The sequence below is a fragment of the Leptonychotes weddellii genome, chromosome 5 (genome assembly GCF_054177405.1).
Source record: "Leptonychotes weddellii isolate Sample4059 chromosome 5, ASM5417740v2, whole genome shotgun sequence".
Classification (NCBI taxonomy): domain Eukaryota; kingdom Metazoa; phylum Chordata; class Mammalia; order Carnivora; family Phocidae; genus Leptonychotes; species Leptonychotes weddellii.
This window is the reverse complement of record NC_138373.1, coordinates 100,460,766-100,485,887: the sequence shown is the minus strand read 5'-3', so window position 1 is coordinate 100,485,887 and position 25,122 is coordinate 100,460,766. Positions and strand designations below refer to the sequence as shown.

Below are 25,122 nucleotides of genomic sequence, written 5' to 3'. Positions count from 1 at the left end.
AGCATAATCTCCTCCAGTCCCATCCATGTTGATGTAAAAGTTGGGTATTCATCCTTTCTGATGGCTGAGTAATATTCCATTGGATATATGGACCACATCTTCTTTATCCATTCATCTGTTGAAGGGCATCTCGGTTCTTTCCACAGTTTGGCTATTGCGGACATTGCTGCTATGAACATTGGGGTGCATATGGCCCTTCTTTTCACTACATCTGTGTCTTTGGTGTAAATACCCAGGAGTGCAATTGCTGGGTCACAGGGTAGCTCGATTTTTTAAGTTTTTGAGGCACCTCCACACTGTTTTCCAAAGTGGCTGTACCAACTTGCATTCCCACCAACAGTGTAAGCGGGTTCCCCTTTCTCCACAACCTCTCCAACATTTGTTGTTTCTTTCCCTGTCCATTTTTGCCATTCTAACTTAATCCACTGAGTTTTAAGATTCAACACTTACTACTTTTTATTTCTAGAAATTCTTTTTGGTTATTTTCCAAGTATGATTAGTTATTTATAGTCTCTTATTCCCTGATCACTTTTTTGAGCTTCTTCTTCATTTCTTTAAACCTATTAAACTTAGCTATCCTATATTCTGTGATTAAAAATTTTTACATCTGGGGGTGCCTGGGTGGCTCAGTTGGTTAGGCGTCCATCTTTGGCTCAGATCATGATCTCAGGGTCCTGGGATCAAGCCCCACGTTGAGCTCCCTGCTCAGTGGGGAGTCTGCTTCTCCCTCTCCCTCTGCCCTTCCTCCCCCCATCATTTCTTTCTCTCTCTCAAATAAATAGAGAAATAAATAATCTTAAAAAATTTAAACATCTGAAGACTTTGTGAACCTATTTCTGCTGATTCCCACTCAGTGTGCTTTGTTCCCATGTGTATTTTGTGACTTTGACCATGAGCTGTAAATTTCCTCGAAATTTCACCTGTGACAAGTCTTGAGTGTTGTGTTGTGATGAGGATGAGTTCCCACAGAGAGGATCTACATTTGATTCAGCCAGTTACCTGAGTAGTACCAACCTAAGATCAATTTAAAATTTCTGCCCAAGGGTTTTTTTTGTTTTTGTTTTTGTTCTTGTTTGGATCACACAGCATATGAATTTGGGTTGCATACTCAGGTTTGTGGTTGTGAATTCTGAGGGGGTATTTATTATTTTTCCTACCATCTGGAATGACTCAGACCAATTTCCTTACTGTCTCTTTCTATGTGAAGGTTTATTTCTTATTCTCCTTACAGAGAGTTTTGGGGTGTAACCTTTGAGGGCCCAACTTTATGCAGGATAATACCTTGGCTGTATCTCTTGTCCCCACACCCTGTGAGGCCACCAGAGTAAAAGCTCAAGGTTCCTAGGGTTCTAAAGACATTCTCTAGGTAAAGACCCCCTTTGGTCGTTGCTCACCAATCTCTGCTCCTACTTTCACTTTATTTTGAGTTCTTTAGATTGCTTTCTTTTGTGCCAGCTTGGTGATACATTTAAGATTAAACGTTTAATTAAAAGTGTTGTTAAAATTGTTATTTCCACCGAGAGGGTCACTCAGGGTATCTAATCCATTGTACTGTTAGAAGTTAAACATCTTTTTCAAGGCTGGGGTTGAGATGAAGTTAATGCAACCTTGACACATACGATTCTTTGTCAATTGTTCTGGTTCCAACACCACTTGTCCTCGGATGCCCTCTATTTGAAGGGTGTGTGCTGTTTGGGAGAAAGAAACATGGCAATAAATCCTCAATTATTGCAGATCAAATGTCAACGGACAGTCTAAGCAGTAAGATAACAAGTGATTAGAGGGGAAACTATTATTAATCACAAAGCAGGGATTGTGTCTACTCGAATTCAGGGCTTTGACAAGGAAGTAAACCAGCTGCAGGCACCAAATCAGCCTATCAGGCAGATTGCAGTGTCACAACTGACAGGATATACTGTATCAGTCCAAAGTTTAAGTCTCAGGGAATGGGGGAGGAAATGGAGGAGGGGAAGGTGATGTGGAGGCATGTGTTTCTCCAGAGTTCCAGTTCCCAGCATGGTGGAAGGGGTTGAATTACTGCAATCATCTCTAGGAAGCAAGAGTGAAGATTTTTGACATTTGCCTTTGGGATTCACTTCTGATTCCTGTCAAGATCAAGCATAAGGTTCTCAGGGGGAGGAAAGAGGACAGGAAACTGGGATACTGAGATTCCTTTGAGGGTATAGAACACAGACTCAGTTGCAGTAATTCATCGTTTTGGGTCCAGCATCCTGTTCAGAACCTGTATCTCCACCCAGTGAGGAGACAATAGTGGGCACTTTCAAGACCAGGCACCTGAACTACTTGCTTTAATGTTTTCTCCCAACCTATCCTCACCCTTGTTTCGGGTTTCACCAGACGGAAAGGCACAGAGAATGAGGCGAAGTGTTGGCAACTGGAATATTATTCTCCTATCTGGACAGATCCAAGTCATAGACTCACTGACCGTCAAAACTCCCCACCACTTGACAGATGAGAAGCTTGGTGATGAATAAGGGACAAAGATATGTGAGGTAAGCTGGGAGTGGACGGAGGTCAGGAAAGAAAATTCTGGGAAGGAGTACTTGGCTTGTCTGAGAGCGAAGACAAGGCGGGGAGGAGGATGGTTATGGGTAAAATGTGCCACTGTGGTGAGGCCTGTGAAGAAGGTATCGAAACCCTTGGTGGTGCAGCCCTCCTCACCATGTTCTTTCTGGCTTGGCAACTACCACTCCGAGGTCACTCAAGCTGGAGGCACAGGTTCGAGGAACCCTAACTGAGTGACAACTCTCCTTGAGGATGTGGGTTGAAGGAAGGTCTGTGGTGGTGGCCAAGCTAAGAACGTAAAGTCTCCTCTCCTACTTCTCATTACCCACAAGTGGGCACCACAACCTTTCCTGCTAATAGCCAGTGCTGGGAGAGCATGTCCTGTTTGCCTCTCTGGTTCAGTCTGTTGGGGGCCTGTGGCGTCAGACTATTGGCAGCTGTGGTTCCAGACACAGTCCACAGGAGATTCTGCCTGGATCTTGCCTCAGGTTTTGCTTCAATAAGCCAAGTGGATCAAAGAATTTAGCTTCTTAGCCTTCAAGAGATTCTCCCTCTCAAATATAATGTGCCTCCATTTCTTCACAAAGCAGGGGAGAGACGAGGCACAGGGTGATGCGAAGAAGGAGACCTGGACTTCAAGGCAGTCGATTTGGCCTCTGGTCCCTGCTTTGTAACTCACCAACTGTAAACTTGGATGGGTCACCTACACTTGCTGAACCCTCACGGTCTAAATCCTACTTCTCTGTTCTCTAGCGCAGAGGTCTCCAAGGGAGGATGGACTACATGATCTACTGGGTACTGGAGGACAGGCCTTTTTTTTTTTTTTTTTAAGATTTTATTTATTTATTTGACAGAGAGATACAGCAAGAGAGGGAGCACAAGCAGGAGGAGTGGGAGAGGGAGAAGCAGGCTTCCCGCCGAGCAGGGAGCCTGATGTGAGGCTTGATCCCAGGACCCTAGGATCATGACCTGAGCTGAAGGCAGATGCTTAACCAACTGAGCCACCCAGGCGCCCCTACAGGAGGGCAGTCTTAAAGGCTTTCTTTTTTATTTATTTTTCATCTTTTAAACATTAAGCTTTAATACATTTAATACATAGATTGACCCCAGCACCCTCATTTGGTCCGTTTCCAAGAGGGTCACACATCAGGTATGTTGGCTGAAGCATCTGAATGCAAAGATGCAGTGTCAGGGAGGTAAAAAGCCTCAAAAGTATCAAGAACATCATTTGAAATACAAAATATTATTTGAAATCCTTACATTTGCTAATGTTGATAAGGAATCTCACTGCTAACTGTGTGGTGTGACTTGACCTATGAGCTAATGATAGAACTTTAAAAACCATATTCATGTGTAGGGATGGCAACTTTTTTTGCCAATAGGTTTTTATAATCAAAAATGTTTAGAGACCACTCTTTGGTTGGAGGACATGTGGATGATATAAAGCAACATGACACCACTATCAAGACTTTTTGGAAGTGGAGGTGGACACCAGATACAACGGTTCCAACAAAGACAGCATTTCTAATGACAAAGGACAACGAGGCACATGCAACAGAGGGGTATCCGTGCTCTGCAGTGTTTGTCCTAGGCCAGAGGCCAAAGACAAAGGAGAAGAGCTGTCAACAGCCACATCTTTCTGGAGTTGGGGCCCCGGGGGAGAGTTGTTTAATGCATTCCTGGGCTGCTTACGGAATGTCCTTCCTGTTCTTCTGGAGAAAGAAGCAGGCGTGCCCAGGATGAGGCTTGTGGGGCTTCTGCTCACTGGTATGAAGGAAAGGAGCCCTTTGACTCATTGCCTTAGGAGACTCCCCTCTGTGGAAGGGGGACTTCTTTTGAGAACAGTCGGCTTTCCCCTACTGACCTTTGTAGCAGTGATGTGACAGGGCCCGTGTTCTCACCTGCTCCCAAGACGCCTACTCCAATGCTATGGGGCCCTCCATTTACCTCCCCTACGAGGCTCTCCCACAAGATACTCTTCACTAGAGGAGCAAAATAAGAGTTCTCTGAAGACTAAGGGCCAGGGGTCTCTTCATCTCCTGCTAGGGTAATTGTAGTTGTTGCAAAACTTATAGCCACAGGCAACTGTAGGTGGGAAAGGACCCTGAGCTTTGCTGGTCTCCACGGTTGAGGTTGGGGCTTGAAGAGTCATCATTGTCTGCTGGGGTTTGGATGGGAGCCCAGCAAATACCTGGGAGCCTTGGAGAGCTCTGGAGCTGCCTCTGTTCGGAGGTGCAGGTGGGAGTCTATACCTTCCTTCATCCGGCCCCTAGGCTCTGCTTTACCATGCCAGCAGACACTGTGTGTGGGCCAGCAGGCTGGCAGCCTACGGCTCAAGGATGTGGGAGCAGGTAGGAAAGAAAAGTGCCAAAAGCCCCAGGGATGGAGGCATGAGCTGGGCTACTGGGAATGGAGCCCTGGAGCCAGATGAATTTGGACTGAATAACCATCAGTGCCCTACTCTCCCTGGGCAAGCCAACTCTGTGGCCACTCACATATGGCATTGCACACAACTCCTCCAGAGCTGTCCTGTTCTGGAGAAGTCAGGATTTCTGAGAGGCCATAAAACTTCCTAAGGCAGAAAGAACCCCTCAAAGCTGGAAAAGACTGGAGCACGGTAAGATAGCTGAGCTAAAGGCCACAAAAAGTGAGTGAAGACATGCTGTCTCAGTGACCTAACCCTGACCACGTGGCCTTGGAGACAGAAGCCTCCAAAGCCTTGGAGCCACCACAGGGTTCTGAGGGTGCTCTGTATAAGCCAAGCTGGTCTCTCAAAGGGAATCTCATGGTGCAGGTTCTAAATGCGGGACCCCATGGTGAGAGGGACTTTTCAAACTTCAGGCTAACAACTCGTTGTTGGTTGTGAAGTCAGTTTGATGGATCCCAAAAAGAAAGAAAGACAGAAGGAAGGCAGGCAGGAAGGAAGGAAGGAAAAAGGAAGGGAGGAAGGAAGGGTGGAGAAAATAATGGAAAATACTGCAGGGCATCTCTTGTTTCATAAAATATATATGCATGGGTATACTAGGTCATGATAAATACTTATTTCTTACTTTGGGTTGCAGTTAAAATTTTGAAAAACACTGTCCTGGGAAGACCCCTTCGTTCAGGTTGCTTTCGCTGCTTACAGCTTCTTCCATTTATTCATTCCATTTTCACCATCTGGAACATAAACAGAGTGAACATTCCTGGCATGGATTAGAAAAGACAAATGAGTTCATCTTTCTGGACTTCATGTTTTTTAATCTCTAAAACAAGGGAACTGAGAAGGTGTCTGGTGGCTTCTGTCTCTATGAATCCATGGATCTCTGTGTCTCTCAGAATGTTCTTTGGGAGTTTGCTGAGAGTCTTCCCTTCATTTCCACCAAGCCCATAACTCTAAAATATTTAAGGAGGGAAAGGGGCCCTAGAAAATGGAAAAGCAAATAGTTAGATGGGCATGCTCCAGGGAGTTCAAAGGGCATATTTTTACCTGGAGTGTCGCCTCTGGACAGCATAATCCTCTGTTCATTGGCACAGGGTCTCTGGGAACCTCACAGGGACAACACGATCCACTCCAGCTCTGGCCCCATGGCAAGAAGTTCAGAGGGTGCCAGCCAGCCTCAAGGAGGGTGAGCAGGCTGCAGAAATGGAGAGCTCATCAGCTAGGGGGTGCCTGCAGGCCCACCTAGGCCAGCTAAGCCACCTGAAGTCTGGTAGAGAGGTCAAGAGGCCAGGCTCCACCTCTCCCCACATTTCATGGAATCAAGTGCACAGGGGTGACCTCAGCCTGGCACTTCTGGAATCTTCCCTCGAAGGCGGATCACACCTGGAAGGGCCCTTTTGTTACTCTACAGACCATTGGCAGCAAGTGCCTAGGAGATATTCTCTGATGTAACTTTTCAGGGATGAATACTGACAAAAACACAATGTGAACACCCTCTAAGGACCATCCCCCCCTTTCCGGGCACAAGTGAGAATACCAGAAATGTGAACTTGGGGGAAAAGAAAGAGAAAATTAGTGTTTTCTATAGAGGTTCCAGAACACGTGTCAAATAGCAGTCAAGTGAGAGGAGTTAAAAGCTATTCTGTAGCACAGGAATGCTGACTGTCACCAAAGTCTTCAAGAGAACAGGGTCTGGAGAGCAACCACCCTTCCTAGTTGCTGGCTAGGGCAATGCAGGAGCAGGAGCCGATTATTGATCACAACAAAACTGGGAGAAGTGAATCTCATGTATTCTTGCTTTTCTACTATCACAAAATGACACTCCTAAGAAGCAAGCTGAGGTGAAAGATCCATCTTTGTTCAATAGACATGCAAGCTGGCTCATTATCAGGTGGTCAAGCATGCCACACAGACAATACATGCTACTAAGACCAGAGAATTGACAGTCACCTTGGCCTAGAGATGTCACGAGAGGTCTCATATGAGAGACGGAACCTGACTGGAACCTGACGGAGGATAGGGCTGGAGAGACAGATGAGAGAGAGCAGTTCAAGTATTGGGGAAGATAAAAAGAACTTGGTTAGGGACAAGTGATAGGGCTGATGGCAGCACATGCTGGGGACTTGATGACATCTATGATCTACAAATCTGGGTTATCTAGATGGTGGTCCAACAGGTGAAAAGCCCATGGAAGTAACTGGGGTTTTTTGAGCGGCACCATGTAACAATGGAAAGTGCAGAGAGAAGACCTGGGTTCAAGTGACTCATTCCCCAACTGCAAGAATTTTGACCAACTCTGCCTGTCATGGTGCAATGGGGAGAGTATTTTCTACTCTGCCCAACTCAAAAGGTGGTGATGAACGCCGAAGGGCTGTGAAAAGAGACTAATAGTCAGTGGCTATGGAATACTCAGTAGTCGTCTTCTACCACTTTTTGATAAGGTTTATTTTCAAGACGCCAGGTTCACTCATCTGGCCAATTAAGCACCACAAAAGTGACTTCTTCCAGAGGCTCATGGTACTTCCTGAGAACGTCCCAAGGTGTTGGTTATTAGAGATTTCCTCTTATATTTTTCTTCCCATGAGAATCACTGCTGGCTTTCCCCTGATGCTTTGGGCAAGGGGATTCTTTCTTTTATTTTCATGACAAGCAGGGAATCCACCCATCAGTCTGGCAGGACCTCCAAAGGGGCACTTCCTTTCATCTGTTTCTCAGAATAGATGGTCCATTCCCAAATTCAACCAATGTGCCTCTTCTATTTTTTTTTTTTTTAAACCTTTCCAGCGGGAAAGTTTCCATGATTTTCTCTTCATGAACTGTTTCAGTGCTTAACAGATTTTGCTGTTTGAAGGTTGTTCTGCTTAGCCTCGGTCCATTTCTCTTGATCCACTTATTGAGGGGTTGAGAGGGGCTGGTTATCTCATACAGTCTAGCATGACTGTTTCATAAATGGTTCAGAGGCTATGGTACCAGCAGACTGGCTGGGCTCTAGTACTGTCCTTCATTGACTAGCTGTGTCATGTTGGGCAAGCCACTTAACCTCTCTGCCTCAATTTTCCACCTGTTCAGCTTGTCCCTCTGAGCCATGGTTTCCTCCCCTGCCCAAAGGAGCTCACCAACTGCTGGATGGCTTTGTGGCATCTCCATTATAGAATACTATGTTGTAATGACTATTGGTTTGTACATTCCCCCACTGGACAGTGAGCTCTAAGAGGGAGGGGACCACATCTTTTTCATCTCTCCTCTAGCATCTAGAGCGGTGCCTAGCACACAGCCAGGGAAGCAGGGTAATTTCTAGGCAAAATTTCCTATGGCGTTATTTTCCCCATCTCCCTACAATTCCAGATCTCATGATACACTCTAACTCCTCTCTTCTCTTCACACCAGTGTCATAAGGGGCGGATGGCGGGGGCCAGCGCCCAGGAAAGCTGAGACTAAACTCGCTTGGATGAGGTTCGCGACGCGATCAGCCGTGGTCGCGGGCGAGGGGACTTCGAAGGGGACAACGACGCAGCTCCAGGCTCCACTTGGGCCCCGTTTTCCGTTTGCTCTTCTGGCCTAGCGTGCAGGGTCGGGCTGAGCTCCCCGGCGCTCTGCAGAAGTAACGCGACCGCGAGCGGCGCCCGGGATTTCCCACGAGCGCAGAGAGAACCGATGATGCCCGCGGCAGGCGCCCCCAGCCCAGCAGACGAAGTCCCGATCGGGTCAGCCCAGGTGGAGGTGACGCACCTGGAAGAGGCGTCCGCAGCAGGCTGGGTAGAACCATGGCGGCGGGAGGCGGGCGAATGCATCACAGATTAACGCGGGCACAGCGTGGAGGTGCACACCCATAACCATCGAAAACGCACAGAGGCCAGAAGCACGTCTTCCCCTGTGCACCGCAGTCGTAGAGGACTACCCCGGGCAGAGCCTCCCAGTGGTTGATTCCAAGTCAAGATGGTTGCAGGGCCGCCGGCGCTCTCGCCCGGCGAGGCAGGTCCTGTGGGCCGGGCCAAGGGAAGGGGCGGGTCCGGGGGTGGGTCCTTGGGAGGGGCGGGGCCAGGTGCTGGGCTGTCTCTGCTTGTCAAAAGGCAGCCGCGGAGCCGGAGGCGCCGGGAGCGCGGAGCAGCGTGCCCACCCGCCGGACCAGGTGCGGACCCGGGAGCGGCGGGGAAGGGGGTCCCGCGATCGGGATTGGGCCCGGGGGAGGGGCGTCGGGGGTACCGGCCCCGAGGGCCCGGGTGCAAGCACGGGAGTCTAAATCGCCGGGGCAAACTTGGCTACCTGGGCTCTCGTGCCATGAGGCTGAGGCACTGACGGGACACTGAGCTCTGAGGAAGAGCTAAAGTTCGTGCCAGGCTGGCGAGAGGAGCAACGACCTCCTCTGGCAGTTTAACACACAAATTCTCTGCTAGCACGGCGCTCCGCACTTGGGCAACAAGAAGCATTTGTTTTCTTCCTCTGTTGGGGAGCTTGGCATGGAGTGGAGGAATAAGAAAGGGAGATTGGCTGTCGATGGTGCTAAGGTCTCCTGGAGGTGGGGTGTGTGTAGCCTTAACATCTTCTCGGACCTATGTACGGTCACCTGCGATGGTGGAGTTGGATCTTTTAAGTAGAGTGGTTTTTTCTTTTCTTTTCTTTTCCTTTTTTAAACCACCAATGATTTTAGACCTACTGGACCCTAATGCACTGGATTTATTTTTTCAGGAGAGCCTATCCATGGAATTAGGGGCAAGCATCGAATCGAAGAGGGGGCTCAAGGAGTGGTTTCTGTTTGGGGAGTGAGGGGTCCCACATCTGTGAGTGGTGGGGGAGAATTCAGGAGAAGTATCTAGGAGGGAACAACGTGGGGTCTGGAGGGAGCAGTGGACACTGCCCCCCCTCCCCCATGGGCCACTGAGGCCGAGACCCAGGCTGCCTGGGCTGGGAGAGCACTGGGTCTCCCAGCAGAGGCCCTTCCTGCATCTCCTCCTCCTCCTCCTCCTCCTCCTCCTCCCTGCGGTGAGTGAGTCAGCCTCCTGTCTGGGCTCAGTTGCAGCCAGAGGGGCCAGAGCCCAGGCAAGCAACTGGGCAGGCATTTTCTGAGCATTGCAGAAGCTCCCCTAGGCAGAGTCAGCTCCACTCCAGCTCCCTGCTGGAAGGCTGTCTTCCTCAAGGCCAGTGGTGGCCACTCCTGTGAAGGGGACACACAACACAGCCATGATTATGGGATCGCTATGGTATGACTGTGAAGAGATTGTGGATTTGCGGTAAATCCACTTCTCTTATCCTTCTCCAAAGATCAGGAGATGCATCCCAACCCTGTAGACTTCCAGCCTCTCATTCCATGTCTGCCTAGTGATCTTGTTAGTGGCCCATCTCTGTTAACAAGGTGGGTGTGCCCAAGAAGTCAGGAAGATTCTAGGACTAGGGAAGCCATGGTGTTGTCAAAGAAAGTTTTAAGCCAAGCTCAGAAATGGGGGCGGTTTGTTGAGGTGGAAATGGATAGTCTGGACACTGGAGCCCTCAACTCTGTGAACTTCAAGTGTTGTGTATTGGGGGGCCTTCCTCGTCCCTTCCCTGTCCAAGTGCTGGAGGGGATTGAGGATCCTTCTGGAATGGTATGCAGCCGGACCAGGAGGTAGTAAGACTGTAAATTTCTCTCTGGCTTTTGTTTTGGGTGGTTCAGATCCTTGAGCAGAAACAGGAACACCCGAGTCCATTGCCTCCCTGTCAGTGGCCTCTCTGGATCCATATGACATGAGCCCACAACCAGGGTGTGTTGTGGGGCTGACTCAGATTGCAAAATGCTGGGACTTCACAGTCTGTACTCTTGCTGGGTCCCATGGCTTCAGTTTGGCTGGTCCCTCTTTAGCCACAACTTGGACCCTGTCCAGGGTAAAGAATAAGAAAGGAGGCAAGAGGAAAAGGTAAGAAAAGAGGAGAGTGAGATTAGGAAGGAGGGAAGGAGAGTTAGGAAGCTTTCCTGACCCCTCACAGCACCTTGGTCAAGGCCCTCACACTCTATTTGTAGAAACATTGTGGAAGGTCTGGTACAGTTTGGGGTGCCCTGGTTATTTGTGTTTGTGGTTTCTCAGTCTTCTTCCCCATCCCACCTCAGAACTCATCTCCTTTTGGGATTAAGTCCCAGAGCAAGCACCAAGAGGACCTCCTGGACCCCCACCCTCCACTCCCAGAATAAGTAGCCAGTGTCGGAAGCCAGTGTCTTCCATGTTTGGCCTGGGGCTCAGGGGCCAGACCAAGCAGTTATCCAAGCAGGAGAGGGAGCTGCAGCTGTTCAGTTCTGCACCTCACATCCTTAGGAGGCAGTGGCCACCTTGGCCGAGATCTGCTTCTGGAACCTCTGCTAGAAACCTGCTGTTGTCTTTGTCTAGCAGTTGGGTTCTGGTGGCTGGAGGGCCAGAGTCAGGAACACTGGAAGTCTGAGCTCGGATGACATCCCAGTTTGTTGCTGGACAGGATGAGTTCTAGCCCCCCGGCTTTCGGTCTGTCACCGCTGCGAGCCTGTTGTGGATGCAGGTAGAGGGAAGCAAGGAAATGATAAGATTTGGTTAAGAGCCTCTTAGGCACCCAGCTTGGTGTTAGGCCCTCTGGGGGATGACAGGAAGCGGAACCCACCAAATCAGGCCTCTTCCCTGAGACGGCGTGAGCCCCAGGAGGGGCACTGCCCTTGCTGTCTCTCCACTACCGTCCGGTTCCGACAGGATCTAGCTGGGCGGAAACTAGCGTGGCTGGCGTTCTGGACCACAGGGCCTTGCTTCCAGCCATGCTTTTCTCTACTTCCCTCTTCATCCTGTCCTGTGACAGTGCCCTCTGGGTGGGCTAGGGACGGTGCCATACAATTTACTGTCCAAACTGGGAGACTTTGAGTGTGACAGGGGTGTTGTTAATAAGTCAGGACAACAGACACACGCCGCAGCTGTCAAGGCCTCACTGGGACATTTAGTCATCTCCAAACCCAGCGGAGGTCACATGGTGAGGGGAAGATGGGTGGGAGCGGGTTTAACAAGGAAGAGAAGGTGGGGGAAGTCCTTCATGATGAGGGGAAGATGGGGTAGCTTAATTCTGAGGGCAGCCCCAACACCCCACCTTATTCCCAGGTATTATCAGCCAATTCCAGGCTCTTCCCTGAGGACAGCACTGCCCCCAGCCGCCTTCTCCCACTACCCGCCACCCAGCCTACCACTTGCTCGTGTGACTTCCCTTCACCCTTGGCTTATGACTGGCTTCACCTTTGGTTTTCCTGCTCCACCTCTACCTCAGATGGGGACAGGAAGGCCTGCCAACTCCCCTTCAGCTGCCCCTAGGGGAATTGGGATTTATAATGGAGCCAAGACTTGGCCTCATGCTTCCTCTTCCCTCTTCCCCCATATCTGCAGCCTCTTCATTTTGTCTGTCCAGCTTCCCGGATCTCTGGGGGCCACACCATACCACAGGGAAGTCCAGCTGTCAAGCGGATAAACAACAAGAAGGGGAGGTAGTCAAACCTTGCTCGTGTGGATAAAGGGCACAGGTCACTTGTAGTCAGGTTCTGGGGAACTGGTGAGCAGAGTGGAGGTCAGAGCCAGAGAAAAACTGCTTAGCAGGGGATGGAGTCAGTCCTCCTGGACACTGGAGTTTGACTGTCTCCTCTGGTCTGACTGTTGGGGAAATGGTCCAGGGCGGGGACAGACTATTCTTGCTCAACCCAAGCTCTAGGCGTTGGTGGCAGCGACTGCCTCCTGCTGCGGTGACATGTAGAAAAGAAACTGCCCTCCCTTCTGCGTTCTTGGTTCTCGTGGTCCAGATGCTCAGGGTGGGCTCCCTGGAGAGCCCTCAGGGGGCCAGCATGAGAGTGACTGGGGAGCCTGGCATGGGGGTGGAGCCTTATCGGTAAGGTGTAGGGACCGTCTACTCTGGCAGGAAGGAAGCTGTTCTCCTCATCAACAAATGAAGAGGGCAGGTGAAGACCTCTCAGGAAGTCCCACCCTTTGAAGCAACTTGTGGGGCCAGCGAAGGGAAGAGGCGCCCTGGGCTGGAAGGGGAGGAGGGGGGCGGCTGGTTAGTAAATGGCAAAAGCAAGAAGCAGGAGCAGCAGGTGCTAGGGGCGTCTGAGCGTGTGTCATGCTTTTGCAAACCTGCCCTGCAGGTCCTGTGCCAAAGGAATAGGCCAAGCAGTGTTTCCAGAACCAGATGCCACACAAAGTCCCCATTCTGCACAGGGGAGAGTCCTGGTCCCGAGCAGGGCGTGGGCAGAGGCACCAGCGGGCAAGTGGAGCTTGGGCAGGACCCAGAAGCCAGTTCCTGGGAAGCTGCTGCCTCTCACTGGCCTTCTGACCACAGGTTGAAGCTTTGAGGTGTTGTGCAAGGCGTGACATTCCAGGCACTGTGGGGCACCTACGAGGCGCAAGGCTTTGCTGGTGACACATCCAGTGTGTGCCACCTGCTGGCACTGGATTTGTAGCTCCAAGAACAGCTACTCGCTGAACCCTGAGCTCAGTAGTACCAGGGGCTGTGCTAAGTACATTGCGTGCGTGGCCTCCCAGACCCGCCACAACCTTGTGAGATAGGAACCACTGTTTTGCTTCTTTTACAAATGGAAAACTGAGGCTTGGTGAGGTTGAGCAATGTGCCGAGGCTCCACAGCTGAGGAGTGGGACAGTCAGGACTCACGCTTGGGTCCGTCTTAACCTCCACGGAACCCTACCACTTCAGCATTCGTGGGAAGCCACAGGGCATTTAGAACCATGCCTTGTACATAATAGGCCAGCAATTAATGTTTGTGAGTGGCGGAGTTAGATTTACTAACTGGTTTGAACAGGTTGACCTGGGTGCAAGCTCAGTTTGCCCAAAGGTTACTCTGGGGACAGTGGCCTCTCAAAGGAGGCTCCCTCTGCCCGCACCCTCAGGCCTCAGGGCCTCTCCAGCAGTCTTGGGCACCTAACTTGGGTAAAAACAGCAGACAAGAACCTGAGAAAGAGAGAGAGAGAGCTCCATGCAGAGAGATGGCATGGGATCAAATAAGATTTGAATGGTCTAGAAGGCAAATAACAAACACTCTCTCAATGTCACACAAGCCACTCTGTTGATAACCTACTATGTGCTAGGGGCACCAAGGAGAGGTCATTGTCCCATTGGCCAACCGGGAGCTAATCTCATCTGTCCACCCGTCCCCCGCCTGGCCACGCCTTCAGAAACACTCCTGAAGCGAGCCTACCTGGAAGGAGAAATGGACTCTAGCCGCATCTAACAGCCTCTGCCAGGCACTGTGCAATTTCTTATCTGCCTTAACCTTGACAGCTTCCGCTTGGAGGAAACTGCTGTTACCCCCTCCAGCATGTGTATGGGAAACCGAGGCTGGAGGTGATGCAGCAGCCTGCCACGCTGCAGAATTAGCCCGTGACCACTGCTCTGCCCTGCTTGTCGGTGCCGGGCCTGGCCGGGGCCAACCACTCTCAGTGCCAGAGCCCGGAGACGGAGGGAGAAGGAAGAGAAAGCGCTCAGCCCACCCTTCAGCGGGGGCCTCCGGGGTTCCTGGGCAAACGACTGAAACGTTAGGTAGCGCTGTTAGAAGCTGTGCTAGTGCCTCGCCGAATAGGAGGAACACGAGGTTTGAGTTGGACACCCTTGGGTTCAAATCCTGGCTTTGTCACTTTCTAGCTTGTGACCTTGGGCAGGTCTCTTAATCTCTCTGAATCTCAGTTTCCTTATCTGTCAACTGGGGTAAGAATAACTCCCTTATGGAGCGTGTGTGAGGACGAGAGGTGACATAAGTGAAGTGTCTGGCACGAAGTAAGGCCTCCAAAAGCACGAGCAGACAGATGGTCATTCAGTAGATATGCCTTGAGGGCCTACTGTGTGACAGGCACTATTCAGGATGCTGGGAATTTAACAGTGAAAAGTAAAGACTCTGGCAATTGTTCTCAAATTGACTAGACCAGAAACCCATCATTGCGAGAGGTCCCTTTAGAATCCAAGAACGGCTGTCTTGGTAGCGGGCTGCGCTCAGATTTGGTAAATTTCTCTTTCTGCCATTTGTTAGCTGATGAGCTTGGGAAAGTTATTTAGCTTCTCTGGGACTCAGAGTCTTCCATTCTTTTTATTTTGTTAACTGTGAAATGTATCATACACACAATATGCTTATGTATAGATTAAAGAATAATATAATATATATGTATTATATATATCCCGTACACATCACCTAAATTCGGGATGGAACATTGGTAACACCTTAAAAGCTCCCGTTCCTCTTCCCATTTGCATCCCCTTCCTCCCTCCCCACCCTGCTAATATTTTGAATGTTAGTTAGTTATTTCCTTCCTTTTCTTTTTAAGTTATCATCTACGGGAGCTTTGCCAAACAACGTATTTGTTTACCTTCGCATGTCTTTGGAGCTTACCAACACGCATGCTCTCTGCAATGTAGGTCTTCTACTCCATGTCACGTTTCTGAGATTCGTCCGTGTTGACGCACCCAGAGGTCGTTCACTAGTTTTCACTCAGCGTGGTGTGCACGATAAGGACGTGCTGCAGTTTGTACATCATCCCTCACGGTGATGGACGTTTGGGTTGTTTCCAGTTTGGAGTTAGCATGGTGACACCGCCCGGAGTATGCCTGCTTGTCTCCTGGTGTGCGTAGGTGTTTTTCCGGGGCCCGGCCTGGGGGCAGAGCTGCTGGGGCACAGGGAATTCGGTTGGGCATTGCTCTACACTACCCAACCCTTTTCCACAGTGCTGGTTCCAGAAAGCACTCACTTCAGCAGGGGATAAAATTTCCCGTTGTTCCCCATCCTTTTCAACACCTGATATAGACGTCATTTCCAAAATGAAGAAGTTGCGCTTTCGGCTCTCGTAATTGAATCATCCTCGACTGGCTTTTGTGTACACCTGTCCGATGTGTCGTCTGCAGGCGGCCCCAGCCTAACTCTGCGGGCGCCGCGCAGGGTCTCCGCGTGCGGTTGAAGCCTTCCTTGCTGGGCTCCCAGCAGCAGTGAGGGAGGGATCCCACGGCTCCACACCTATCCCAACACTTGGCGTTCTGTTCGGTTCAACCAAGAGCCTGGTGACAGTGCTGAGCACCTACTAGGTGACCAAGTAATACCCACTGAATTGCATTTTGCCAAGGGTGTTGGGATGGTAGACTTTTCCTGGGCAGTGATTTTGAGAAAAGGGCATGGAAATCTCAGAACTCTGTGCTTATTAGCTAATCAGAGTTCAGGGCACTGGGGGCAGAGATGGGATTCACATCTGTCCAGGGCTTTTTGAACTTTTGAAGGCTCCAGGTGAGGTAAACCGAAGACTAGTTGTTCAGAGTCTGGCCTTGATCTTTGACCCTCTGACTTGTCCAATCTGAGGAGCGGGGTCGGGGGGTACTTGAGAGTTGGGGTGGAGAGAACAGAGGAGGTGCCCTGGGGAAAGGAGCAGAATGCCCACAGAGAATCCTTTTCCCTTCCAAGGTTGAACACTCTGCCTGGAGGTGCTAGGCTGAATAGGTGTTAGATAGACCCTGTGTCCTGGCAGCCACATCAACAGCCAGCTGCCCACTCACCCAGCCACCCACAAAAGAATGTGGCTGGCTGGGCAGTTGCGTGGGCCACCCCAGGCCGCAATCCTGTAATTACCCATCCAGTCTGTGCCTGTCAGCTCCAGAGGCAGGCGAGTGCCTCTGCCCTGGGCCTCAGCTTGGTCACTAGGCCCACGCTGGGCTCCGTGGTAGAGCCCCACCTAGTCTTCAAGCACCTCCCACCCCACTCTGCCCCATTGTCTCTCTTTACACCAACCTTTGACCTCTGTGAGGCTAACATATCAGATAAAAGCTGACAATCGTAGTAAACCGAGGGCTATTATAACTTACACATTCCAGGCAGCGTGTTAAATTTTTTCATGCATTTTCTCATGTATGCCCTTCAATAATCCTATGGGGTAGGGAATATTGTTATCCCCATTTTACAGAAGAGGAAACTGACGTTCAAAGAAGTTGAGCTGGGGGGCACCTGGGTGGCACAGTCGGTTAAGTGTCCAGTTCTTGGTTTCAGCTCAGGTCGTGATCGCAGTGTTGTGAGACTGAGCCCCGGGTCATGCACCATGCTCAAGTGTAGAGTCTGCTTAAGTTTCTCTTTCCCTCTCCCTCTGCCCCTTTCCCCTGCTCTCTTCTCTCTCTAAAATAAATAAATACATCTTAAAAAAAAAAAAAAGAAGAAGAAGAAGTTAAGAGGTTAAATTTCTTTCCTAAGTCAGAACCAGAACTTAAACTCAGATCTCCTGAAGTCCAGAATGTCTGCCCCTGCTTCGCCTGCCCACGATTTGCCCTGCGTGGTGTCCTGGTTGTTCAACTCTGTCTTCTCTTTCCCCTTCCTTTCTGAGGAGGGCTGGTAAAGAGGCAGTAGGTGGTGCCAGTGGAGGGTGAATGGGACAGTTCCAGGCTGGCCAGGATGATGCTGGAAAACACCTTCAGGGCAGAGTTCTTTGTTCCAAACAACTCTGACTTTCCGGACTTCTGCCAGGGGCGGGAAGGTACCTCTGCCCAGCCTATTTGGCAAGCACACCAACATCTTGGGTGCCATGATGTTAAGAAGTGGGGGATGACAGCCTCAGGTAAAATTCCATTATAATGAACTCCATCAGAGATCTGAACAGCTTTGTTGAGATGAAATTCTGTTAACCAGTGTGCCGCGGAAGAACTCAAGTGTGGAGCCTGAGAACCCGGAGGGGAAGTGGAGCTAATTTGCCATTTAGTGTCTTTTAGTAAAGTTCTGGAAGGTTTTGGAACTTGGAAGGAGAAGGAGAGTCAGGGGCACCCCTGGTTCCTTCTTGAAAGCCGAGCTCCTGGCTGGTTAGGGCAGGGCCGAGTGGGGGTGTGTGGAAGCTCTGTGCTCAATTGCACCTGACAGGGCTGAGCCTGTCTGTTCAATGGTCCATGTCCCCGCTGTGTTGCCAGCCCCTGAGAACAGGGCTGGAGCCCATCTTGGAAGTGTCCCGACTCCACACAACACCTAGCTCATCACAGCTATGCTCAGTCACTGTTTATTGGATGGAAATATGTTTCTAGGTAGCCTGGGTCCCCTGAGCTAGAGAAGAGAGTTGAAGGGCAAGTGCTTCGTGTGACTAAAACATTATACGAAAAGCTGGGCTGCAGCTCAGAGGACTTGTCCCCAGTTCCCGAAGCAATCCTGATAAGAACAGGCACCAGCATTCCCTGAGCAGGTGCTGCTACCAGGCGCTGTGCTGAGTCCTTGACATGCATTATCTCATGGAGTCTCACAGACCAATGAGGTAGGTATTGTTCTTTTTCTCCTTTTGCAGGCGAGGGAACGGCAGCTTAGAGAGCTCTGGCCAGTGGTTCTGGGATGCAGCTGGGGGGAGCTGGGGGAGGGGTGGAGGCAGGGTTTGCGCTCCTGCAGCTGCGTGCACAGCCTGTTCTCTCACCTGTGAGGCTGGAGGGCTGCAAACCCGGGGCCGGTGGGATGGAGGGCGCAGCCTGGTCCGGAGGGGTAGCTCCACCTCAGGCCAGCAGGGTTGCCACGGGGACTGCAGCCCAGTGTGGCTAGATTGTCCCATTTTTTTAACAGGAAGCTGGACATCCCAAAGTGAAATCTCTCTATTTTTCAGAAACATTGACAACTAATTTAAAAATTTATGATGACCAGTGGTGATGGTGGTGGGGGCACACAGGCCCCACTCGTGGCCAGGTTTAGCCTGTGGGCCTCCGGCGTGTGTTCTGGGAGTTTCTTTTTTTGAACACGTGACTGTTAGACGGAGTGGGACCAGGAAGGCCCTTGTGGATACCGAACTCCTCACTAAAGGCATGATGGCTCTCCAGGGGCCCACTGTGCAACACGCCATAAGACTTTATAGGGGCCAAGTGTTTCTTTCTGGAGAGTTATCGTGAAATCAGGCTGATTATAGTCCATGAGTGAATCCCCTCCCCCCCAACGACCCTGTATCCCCGGCAGATATTTTCCCCTAGGTGTTAGAAGGAAAATTCTGTGTAGAGAAATCAAAAAGAAACTAATAGTCAAGCAAAGGGTCTCTAGGAAAAAAGGAAGGAAGGAAGGAAGGAAGGAAGGAAGGAAGGAAGGAAGGAGGGAAGGAGGGAAGGAGGGAAGGGAGGGAGGGAGGAAAGAAGGAAGGAAGGAAGGAAAGTGGGACTTGGGGCTTGGGCTTGGGCGGCAGTGAATGACGGGTACGCTGCAGTTTGGGCTCTCCCGGCTGTGAGGACCTCGGGCTGCCGGACAGGGTGCTCCCAGCACTGCTCCAACATACTCTCACAGCCTTGGACTTTCACACCTGAATTTTGTCCTCCTTTTAAAACCTGGAGGAAATAATCGTAAATTAGTAACATTTTTATGGAGTATCGCAATTTGTATAAAACACTTTACTTTTAGATTTTATTTATTTATTTGACAGAGAGAGAGAACACAAGTAGACAGAGAGGCAGGCAGAGGGAGAGGGAGAAGCAGGCTCCCCGCTGAGCAGGGAGCCCAACATGGGGCTCAACCCCAGGACCCTGGGATCATGAGCTGAGCCGAAGGCAGACGCTTAACCGACTGAGCCACCCAGGTGCTCCTAAAACACTTTAAATAATTTATCTCTGCTGATACAGCAGTGCTATGAGATAGGCAGATGGGTGGAGAAGCTCCTTTCCCAGGCTTGGCAAATGAGCAGTGTTTTCTCTTTCTTCTTCCTTCCATTCCATCAGAGAGGAGTAGCCATGGAGCATTGAAACCCAGCATGCGGGCGGCACCGGGTTCCCACAGGCCTGCCCTTCCCTGCCGCCCTCCCTCCTCACCTGGGGTTTACCCCCTTAAGGTCCCCCCTCCCTGAAAATCCCACTCCAGGGGGAGTGTGGAGGGGGCATGGAGAAAGCCCTAACCCAGTGGGTGGCCCGTGGCCAGCTTCCTCCCCAAGGCTGCCCCCACTGCCTGCCACCTTGAGCTATTGTTCCCAAAGCTGGGCAGAAAATAGCTCACTCCAAGGAATTATTTTTGTCTCTGTTAAACTTCAATCCTGGGCTACTGAAGAGCCTGGCTGCAGAGTTGTTTTTCAGGTCAGGGGGAGCTCTGGCAAAAGTAAGGTGTGGGGGGGGGGCCGTGTAGGGGAAGCGGTGGGTGGAGGGGCCGCCCCCTGTCCCCGCCCCGGGGAGCAGACATGGGCCCCAGACCCCTGCCTCCTCCCCTAGAACGCTGCCCATCCCTACCTGACTAGCAGCAACTGCAGCTGAGAGAGGGCGGCCTGCCCCACCAGCGGGAGTGAGGGCTCCCTCACAGCTCCTTCAACTGAGCGCAGGCTCCCAGCCGCCCCATCAGGCGCCTTTCCCAGGGATGTTTGCTGCTGCGGAAGCGTGTGGAGTAAAAGCAGTGGCAATTCTGTCCCCTGGTGCCGAGGCCCAGGTGGGGAGGTGGGGCAGGCCTGGCCGCAGGGCAGCTGAGGGCTGCAGACAGCTGACGAGGGAGGGAGGTGGTTCCTCTGCAGACCCGGGTGTAGCTCCTCCCGAGCCCTGCAGCCGCCCTGAAAGGTGCTCTGTGGAGCAAATCTGTTCCATTTTTGCCCCTGGGTGTCAGAGAAAAACAAGGAAAAGGAAGATGGCCAGTGGATAAGGCTGTGGGAGGGGATTATAGTTTGGAGAGGGTTCAGGGGTTAGGACAAAGACAGCTATTTCCTACAACTTTGTGGCTCTGGGGAAGAATCCTCCAGACAGATCTGGCCGTGTGGGCCTGAAACATAGAAACGAGGCTGTCTTCAGCTCTAGGTCTGAGGGGAAGGCCGGGCTGCTTCTGTTGCCAGCAGTGAGCGTGGACATTTCGACCCAGGGTATGGGTTGGCGTGTGCCCACACGGGTCGGGGACTTGCCGCAGGTGTGCATGCTGCGAGTTGTTTGTGAGTATTGTGTGTCTGTCTGTGGCTGATGCCCTTCCTTACAGCGATTCCTGGCAACGAGGAAGTGACCTTGTTGACCGGGAGAGAGCAGTGAGCCAAGTGGCTCAGGGGAGGCAGGTTTGGGGACGGGGTGGCTGTGTGCACCTCAGCTCTCCCCATGTCCAGCAACCGTATCTGGCCGCCCCGGATGGAGTGATGCATTCAGTAAGGATCGAACCGGTGACGTGCGGCTGAGCTGTTCGCCGACTTCCATCTGTCCTTTGTAAGGCTTCTGTTCTTTCTTTGATTTTCTCTCAGAAAACATCTATTTTCCTATTCAGCTGGGCTGAGTTTTCTAGAACTCTCTCCTTTATCTCTGCCTTTCAGCTCGGTTGTGATGGTCCTACTCCGGGGGTGGATTTGCCCCAAAGGAGGACGGAGGTGATGGTGGCTCTGCGTGTGCGCCCGCCAGGACCTCCATTGTCTGAAGAAGAGGCCACTGCTCTGCTGACCTTGGGGCCCTTTCTTGACAAACCAGTGGCAGAGAGCCCTATTTTTATTTTCTGCGCAACACCCGAGTTCAGTTCAGGTTGGAATGGGAATCAGACTGGAGTCTGAAAGTCTTCAGTTTAAATATCATTACAATAATTTAAAATTCCTGGTATTCAAGACTCAGTGGGTTTACTAGCAGAAGTAGTCTGTAGAAGGAAGAATGGAAGATACTTCCTATGCCAATGAGTGTGGTCAGTTGGTTCATCTCTTCCTGGTGACCTCCCTGTCTCCGGCCGTGCAGAACTAGTCTCCCTGCCTCTGACATGCCCTCTCCCCTTTTGCCTCTCGGTCTCTGCACAAAGACTGTCTGCCTGGAAGCCTCATTAGCCTTCCTACCACTGCCATGTTGAACTATGATCCTTCGTGTCTCCGTTGGCAGGCTGATAAGTGACCTCCTCTGAAGAGCCTTCTTTACCTTGCGAGCACAAAGCTAGGGGCTCTCCTGCACGCTCTCGTCCTGTGGGCTTACCTGTATGGTAGCATGGACCCTACTCACTTGTCCTTCCGTTTGTTCTCCTCCGTGGACTGGAAGCTTCAAGAGGGCAGGATCGCCGTGTGTCTCTCCATTGTGTCTCTGACTTCCAGGATGGGGCTTGCCATGGTGTCGGTGCTTAAAACCAGCCAGGGGTCACCATCGAAGATAAGGCATCAGAGGCCAGAACCAATATGCCCACCACAGTGTGAGGCCACGAAGAAATGTTACAGTTCCCTGGCCATCCAAGGGCATCCCTGCGAAGAAATTTCTGGGAGGATGTCTGGAACCCTGACAAAGCTGAAGTTCTGGGAAAGATCTTTAGGGGGAAACTGTTCTGATCAGAAACTGAGGAACAGCTGGTGTTACCTTGGGGTAACTGCTCTGTGCTCTAAAGTGGATGGGAACTTCTGTCTTTGGCCCAGGCCCTGAAAAGCTTCCTGAATACCCGAGGAGTGTCCACCCCCTCACTAATAACCCAGAAGATAGAGAGGATGCCTCTGGGTGGATCAGGACCTTTGGGACTGGAGCTGCCCTACCTGTCCCAGAAGACCCGGGATCCTTCACTGTTTCTGGCGCAGGCCTAACCGCCTATCCCAGCATAAGTGAAAGGCTTTGCAGGGCCCCTAGGAGCTGGGGGCAAACAGGAGTGCAGGCTGACTGAGCCAGAGCCAGCCCAGTGTCTGGGTTGGGGGCCATGGTGTGCCCCCTGTTGCCAGGGCAGCTGCAGCTCCCACTGCCACCTCTGGGCCCCAGCCCCCGGCTCTCTGCCCCGGTCTTCCCCTGCGCTCTGCACCTGCACATGGGCAAAGCAGGTGAGGAAGTACCATGGCCCCGATGACACACAGGCCACGCACGTCACGGGGCCACTGAGCTTCCGGTCCCACTAGGAGAGAACAGATATATGACAGATGCGTGACCAGCCCTAGGTGACAGAAATGGGAGGAAGATGGCACTGGAGGGCAGAGGGAAAGGAAGGGAAGGGTGATAAGCAGAAGGGCTCGGTAATCAGTGGCACCTAGGGAGCCACGGGTCTTCGCTTCCTTGCAGAGGAAAAGTCCTGATGTAGCTCAGCTTCTCTGCTTGTAGGGGAGAGATTAGAACGATCCATTTTTCCCCACCCCGAGCAGCCAAATTTTTGGAAGCCAACAGCCAATGGGTGTGTTGGTTGGTTTTTTCCCAGTTCAGTGGAAATGTGGCTTTCTAGACAACGTTTGGAGTGGTATGTTCGGGACCGAGAGCAGGCTTTCTGCCCTTCGTGCACCTCTCTGGAGCCTTTTCCAGGCTCTGGACTCTCCAGTGACTATACCGAGAGCAGTTAGAGCTCTTAACAATGAGCACAAGCTTCCATCAAACCGCAGTGTGCCAGGCACTAGGCACGGTGCTGAGCGCTACGCAGAGATGTGGGTCCCTGCAACAGCCCCATGCCCCAGGTGCTATCAAGTCCCTGTTTGTAGAGGAGGATGCAGGAATGGGCTTTGGGGGAAGCTGGATGGTAGGCAGATTGCCCGGGGTGTCAGGCTGGCCAGGTTGGTTGTGGAGGTAAGCAAGGGATCTGATGCTGAGGATCCTGAGTATCTCAGAGCTGGTGGGACCTGGGGTACTGACCTTTAGGACAGTGCAGAAAGTCTCTGAGTGAGGCAAAGACTGCATTGGTCCCAGAGGAAAAAGGAAGAGAAGCCTGGCCAGGGTGGACTGGAATGGGGTAGGCCTCAAAGCCATCTGTCTGAGCAGGGGTGGACTCAGGCCTACGCGGACTTGGGCCGGGGGCCCGGCAGTAAGAAAGATACTTAGTCTTGGTAGAGGCCCACAGAGACACTAGAAACTGGGCTTGGGAATCTCTTGGGAGGGAGAAGCGGCCATCTCCTATTGTCTTGAGGCCATCATTGTTGCTTTAAATCCCATTCAGCCATCAGCTATATTAGCAATAGTAGGAGTTCAGGTCTCCCCAGAGGAGAGCTAGAACCACTTCCCCTGTATTCTTGGTGTTCTCCATTTGGGCTGCTCCAATGTCTATTCCTTGGTCTCCAAGTCACTGGACCAAGAGTCTCCTTGTCCCATCAACTTTGGCCTGGAACAGATACCCCATGGAAGTACCCCCATCCTCGTATCCCAGCAGAGCCTCCTAGAGTAGGGAGAGAGCAGACCAGGCACATCCCACTTCCCTCTAAGATACTCCCTTGCTGCCTTGACCTGGTCCATTTCTTCAGGCCAGAGAGGCCAGAGCCAGGAGCGGGAGCTGGTGGGCAAGAGCAAGTGGGTAACCTTTACCCACTTTGCTCCTTTGTGTGGCGTGTCAGGATGTCATCGGTGTTGGGTGGTCCCACTGCAGTCCACATCAGGGCCTCTTCCGTGGCTTCCCACAGTTCCCCTCTTCCCATGACCCATTTCTCTCCCACTCCACTCTGACCCCCTGGAAGCTACTCAGGCTGGTGATGAGAGGTTTTGAACTTGCCCAGGGTGGAGGTGGAGAAGCACTCTTCCTCATTTGTGGCCTTGGGACAAGTCCCTCCCCCTCTAATGGCCTCAGTTTCTTTGCTCTAAAACCAGAGAGATTGGGCTGCAGTTTATGAATGGGCCGGTTCCCTATGCTTCACCAAACACCGTCACTGCCCACACTTTCCAGCAGCGACAGGGCCTGGCCTGCTTGCTGCCTGGAGAGTTGTAATCAACCCAGAAATCTTGTTGACAAAGCTAAGGGCAGAGTTTCCACTGGAAAAAAGCAGCTTGCTGGAATAATTGTTGTTGATAAGAAGGGGAAATATATCTCAGTAAGTTATGTATCTCCAGCCCCACTGTCTGGGGCCCTGTGGGCTCCTGCCTCTGGGTTCTGCGCAACTCCTAGAAGCTGCCAGTGCTCCCAAGAGTAACAAGACAGTCGGCTAAGAGAGAGTCTTGGTAAATGGCAATAGAGTGGGGGCTGATAGCATGGTTTCATGGGGTGACCCACTAACCCTTGACCCTGTATGGGGTGTCAGCCCATGACCTTTATCAGGTTCCCAAAGGTGATGTATATTCTCCAAATTTTGATTAAGAAGCACCTTCAGGGGCACCTGGGTGGCTCAGTCGGTTAAGCGTCTGACTGTTGGTTTCCGCCCAGGTCGTGATCTCAGTGTCGTGAGATGGAGCTCTGTGTCAGCGGGGAGTCTGCTTAAGACTCTTTCCCTCTCCCTTTCTCTCTGCCCCTCCCCCTCTAGAATAAATAAATAAATCTTAAAAAAAAAAAAAGAAGAAGCAACTTCAGGGTAAACTCTTTCCTGCAACTGCTGGATCACCAGTCACTTAATTTCCCATTTTTCAGTCAGTCGTTAAATAGTTTGGGATGCCTTGCCTGTGTT

General features: G+C 51.4%; 1 protein-coding gene and 1 long non-coding RNA gene across 2 annotated transcripts in view; one reads left to right on the top strand and one right to left on the bottom strand.

Annotated features, from left to right (window-relative positions):
* Nucleotides 1-1,190: 1,190 nt before the first annotated feature.
* On the bottom strand, nucleotides 1,191-8,930 carry LOC145721780 (uncharacterized). The gene is made up of 3 exons (XR_014145679.1): nucleotides 5,996-8,930; nucleotides 5,577-5,685; nucleotides 1,191-1,688 (listed from the first exon to the last, which is right to left on the bottom strand). It is a non-coding gene; the product is annotated as an uncharacterized LOC145721780 (long non-coding RNA).
* Nucleotides 8,931-9,008: 78 nt separating this feature from the next.
* The window catches only part of VDR (vitamin D receptor), a 56,216-nt gene continuing 40,102 nt past the window's right edge, over nucleotides 9,009-25,122 (top strand). Inside the window, exon 1 of the mRNA XM_081821554.1 lies at nucleotides 9,009-9,077. The gene's annotated coding sequence lies outside the window, so the exon portion shown is untranslated. The remainder of the gene's footprint in view (nucleotides 9,078-25,122) is intronic.